The sequence below is a fragment of the Charadrius vociferus genome, unplaced genomic scaffold (genome assembly GCF_000708025.1).
Source record: "Charadrius vociferus isolate BGI_N301 unplaced genomic scaffold, ASM70802v2 scaffold62, whole genome shotgun sequence".
NCBI classification, from domain to species: domain Eukaryota; kingdom Metazoa; phylum Chordata; class Aves; order Charadriiformes; family Charadriidae; genus Charadrius; species Charadrius vociferus.
Genome location: NW_009647419.1, coordinates 4,108,254 through 4,113,037, shown reverse-complemented (window position 1 = coordinate 4,113,037; position 4,784 = coordinate 4,108,254).

Here is a 4,784-nt window from a genome sequence, read left to right as displayed (position 1 = left end):
TCCCCAGCCCCGCCGGTGCCGGGCTCCCGCTGGGGTGAGAAGAGGTCACCAAAGGACAGTGTCAACTCAGCAGCCCTTGGCGCGCAAGCTCCCAGACTGTCCTATCCCATCAGCATCCGAATCCTTCCATGGCGACCGCCCCGACATTGTCCTTGCTGCGACCGGGTGGGCAGGGTTCCCCCTCTCTGCCCCCCACCCCACCGGCTGTCCCACACCAGACCCTGCAACTGCTCATGCAGGATGTACGGACCCGCTGCTGGGAGACACCAAGGGTCTGAGAGATGGAAAAGGCACCTTCTTCCCCAGGTACCCCCTCCTCCCCAGCCCACGCAGCCCAGCTGGCTCAGAGGTGCTGGAAGAGCTCACCCCACTGCTCTCCCTCTTCTGTGGGTGAGGCTCTGAGGAGCATCCCCAGCCTTCAAGGGAAGAGGTGGACCCCTGCAAAGGTGTATCGCGTGTCCCTCTGCAAGGGGTATCCCAGCCAAGCTGGCCTCGGAGGTAAATAAGTCAAGCAGGGATGATGCCCTCATTCCAAATATAACAAAGCCTCTGGACCTCCGTGCTGCTTTCTGGCAGCCACAAGAGGAAAAGGTGCTGCACCCCCTGCTTTTCAAAACCTCGCCATGCACCGCCTGTGCTATGGCATCTGATGCCCCTCCACGTCCCTCTAAGAGCACTTACCCCTGTTGCAAGCACCTCGGGTTTATCAAAACACAGCACAACAGGGAGAGATGGAATTTGGGGCAGGGAAGGGGATGACACAGAGTCACAAGCTAAAATGCGAAGCATGGACCACCCCAGGGAAAAAAAGGGACCACGCAAAACCAACAGAGCATCTCCATAAGAGTGCTGGAAAACAGCCTCCCACTGATTCTCTCATCCCCAGCCTGGGAAGGGAAAAGCTTCACACCTGCTCTGAATGCCGTGAAGGCTGCAGCAAGCCCAGACAGGAATAGAAGCCACTAACGAGATGCTTTCCCTCCTCCAAGTGAAAACGCAGCCAGCTCTCCTCTCCCGCACGGCATCCCAGCTTGCCTCCCGCTGCCAGGTTTGCCGAGCGAGGTGACGCCGTCCACGTCGGAGAGCCCTGCGGCCGGTGGCCAAGCGCGCAGGGCAGGGAGGAACGTGGCCAGCGTGGCCGAGGGGAGCTGGCCGCTGCTGGCATCCTTGGCGAGGGCAGAACGCCATCCCATTTCACAGGAATAATGGTGCAGGGGAGAAGGGCTAGCGAAAGTCTTCAGTGACCAGCATTTCTGTATTAATGACCTGCTGCAGCTAGCTCTCTTTCTGTGCGTGTCTCCTTCTGGACTCTACCACGGGAGTTGTCTTCCCCATCCCCTCTGAGGAGACGAGTGGCAGCGACCTGGAAGTGAGGGGACACATGCTCCAGGGACAGGATCTGTGGGGATTGCTGTGACACAGTAGTTACAGCGGAGACCCTCGAGCTCAGGCAATGCTAATGGAGATGCCCATCACTGGTTATCAAGAAGAGCCAGGAGAAAGTGTCAGAGTCCCTCCGAGAAAGGAAGGATTGCTCAAGGGGCCACCCAGTTCTGAGACAAAAGCAGCAAGCATTGCACTAGCACAGCCACCCAAAGCAGAAAGGCTGGAAATATCTGAGCAAATCCTCCCCAGATCCCTTTGGCTTCCCAAACACAGCCCCATGCTCCCATCAGGGCTCACAAATAGGACACTTCTGCTGCCCACAGCCTCAGACACACACTTTCTGGCAGGACAGTTGCTCTGCTTTTCCCTCCCTCCTTCTCATTTCAGTAGGGGGGACAGAGGACTTGGTCTGCCCCAGAGCAGCTTGCTAAACCTTCAGACCTGTGCTTTGCAGGCAGGGAACCACCCAGTGGTGGTGAGCAACCCCAACTGAAGAAGACATTTTCCAACAAATAAGGAAGGAAGTGGGGGCAAGGGAGTGTGGAGGAAGCTGCGGCTGTGGTCACCTCCGAGGCATCGCTTCTTAATTATTGCATCGCCTGGGAGCTGGGCACAGGGGACAGCTTCAGAGCAGGTCCTCTCTTGCCTGGCACCCCTTGGTCTGGGGCTCTACCAGCATGGCCCATGCCAAGCCCACCACGACTGGGGCTGAAGACCAGGGAAGCTGGGGCAAACACGGCAGCCTGAAACCTGGCTCTGCCGGTTCTCCGTCTCTTTTCTGTGGATGGAAAGGTGGAGAGAAAGGGAGGAGAGCCTGGCACAGCTCCTGCCAGAGCCTGGTTTGCCATCTGGCATTTGGATGCAACCCGAGGGGCTGAGTGGGAGGCAGCAGAGCGATCTGAGTCTCCTGGCCTGACGTTGGAGGTATCTCGGAGGGAGGGAAATAGAGAGAGGGCTCCAGCAGCAGGGAGAGAGGCGTTTGCAAATGGGAGTCAGTAGGACCCTGGGCACAGATCCTGCCTGCAGAAAGGTTTTCATGATTCAGTCAAGAAAACATATGATCTGGAAAAAAAATTAAAAGCTAAGAAGAAGCAAATATATTGTCTCACCTTCAGCTGAGCTTCAGGGGAGCTTCAGCCTGGCAGGATGAGGCAGCGTGTCCACCCGTTTCCTCTCACCCTGCTACAAGCAGCCAGGGTCACTGAAGGAAAGGCGTCCCCATGGTAGAAAGTGTTGCCAGCTGCTGGGTTGAACCAAGCAGGGATATCTCCAAGTTTTGGGGGAGCAGCAAGGATTTGTTTCAACACCGTGACTGTTCAGACGGGCAGGACAGCACAGAGGGGCTTAGCAAAGTCCAGCCCTCGTAAGCATCTTGGGCAAACACTGGGGTGGAGGGTGTTCTGCCCCAGAGCCGGAGTCTGGGATGTACAGGAAAGATTTAACAGCCTTTGCCTCCACCTTCCTGGAATGCCATTCCTGGGAGGCGCAGCCCCAGTGGATGAAGAAAACCTCCCGCACTATTTTTGCATCCTAGTTAAATTAACCTGGATGAAGGAAACCTTCCTGCTTCACACTTCAGGCCAGAGGTGAAGTGGCATAAGAAGGAAAAAAACATCCCCCTTGGGCAGGTCATATCCTCACTAACCCCACGGCAGCTGAGCTGCGCCCCGTGGGAGATGGTGGACAAGTCCAGGCGTATCCTGGGACTGGCTTGCACCAGCAGCAGAGGAAGGATGCCCCTTTTCACAGACCTTGCTGCGATGCATAGTGGTGGGGATGCCAACCGTGACGACAGGTCAGAACCCCTGATTATTTCTCCCCCTGTCTTCTTCCTTTAATTAATCTCAAAGAGAGACTGTCCAACCCACTTGCACCCTCAGGCTTCGGTGGGATGATTTATCTCACCTCCCCGCGGGGCTCCTGTGTGCCATTGGAAAGGGCAGGGTGAGAGTAGCTCCCGCATCCCACCAGCTGGCAGGCTCTGCCTCCTCCCCTGTGCCCAGCATCCACGGGCAAGACCTGCGGGATGTCCTGGGGAGACGAGCCTCCGCTTCTGCCGCCGAGCCCTGCTCCCCACAGAGCCGGCAAAGGCGGCAGATGGGCCCGTCTCTCCCTGCCAGCGGAGGCAAGGGGGCTGGAAGGTAGGAGGTGGAACCAAATCCAGTCTAATTAAGGGTAATTACCATTCATCCCAGGAAGCCGTAGGAGACAGAGCCCACGTTCTCCCTGTCTATTAATAGCTGTCAGCAGCTGCACGGTTCCTGCTGGGACCCAGGGAGAGCGGAAAGCTTTGGGAGGAGCAGCAGCACGGAGAGCATCCTGCTCCCCTGTCCTTCAGCGCTGGCTGTGCAGGGGGCTTTTTCCTCCTTCCAAGATGCCATTTCTTTTGCCGCTTCCCCCGGGGTTCCAGGAGATGCCAGCTGCTTTTAAGCAGTGTTTTCCAGCTAAAGCCACAGGGAGCCAGCCAGAGGAGGGCCAGTCCCTGCTCCTCAGCATCCTTGATTTGCTGAGTCCCCCCCAGTTTTGGAAACTTTCTGTGCTTCTCGTTGAAAAGGGTAGAAGCCATACGCGCAAGAGGACTCCCCCAGTGCCAAGGACAAACCTCACTGGCTCCTGCCTTAGTGAACCCCTCTGGTGTCAGGCAGACATCAAACACCGACTGCCTCCTCTCAAACATGACCTTCAGCTGCGCCTGCAGTTCTTCCCCCTGGAGAGATGAACCGCATCTGACAGATGGGGGTTGCCTCACCGAAGGCGTCAGCTACAGAAGGCGCCCTACAGGGCGTAAAGGACGCAAATAAAATGATATCCTGACCCCATATGGTGACTTCTGGCCGTCACAGAGCGATGTGAGGACAAAGGGGGCTGCAGGAGATGCACTAGCAGAGCTGACCGGGTGGACACATGCACAGAGGGTGGGATTTTTTTCCCCTTCCACTCCTGCTACCTCCAGCTGCCACTGCAAACAAACAGCCTGCCACTTGCCACGGGCAAAAACCTCACCAGATGCATTTGCACAGTCCAGCAAGGAGACAGCTGGTGCTCGTGCCACCCCACCAGGGAGATACCAAGAAGCAGATTAGAGGAGAGGAGAACCGCTTGGCTGCGGGGTGTCTTGGTGCAGGCTGCAGGAGGGGAAAGCGCTTTTCTGTGCCTGGGCACTGTCCTCTTCTGCTCTGGCACTAGGTGATGCCTGGCCATAGTCCCTGTCCCAGCAACACCCAGCACAGTTTCACTGCCGGTGCCGCACGGCTGTCAGCAATCCTCATGCTCAGAGCTGCTGGGGAGAGGGTTCCCCTTGGGTCCCCTTCTCTCAGCTGCTAAGCTTGAATGGAAGATGCCTAGTTTGTGAGGGGCCACATCCAGCACCTTCTTCCAGAGGAGCAAGGCTCTGCTTC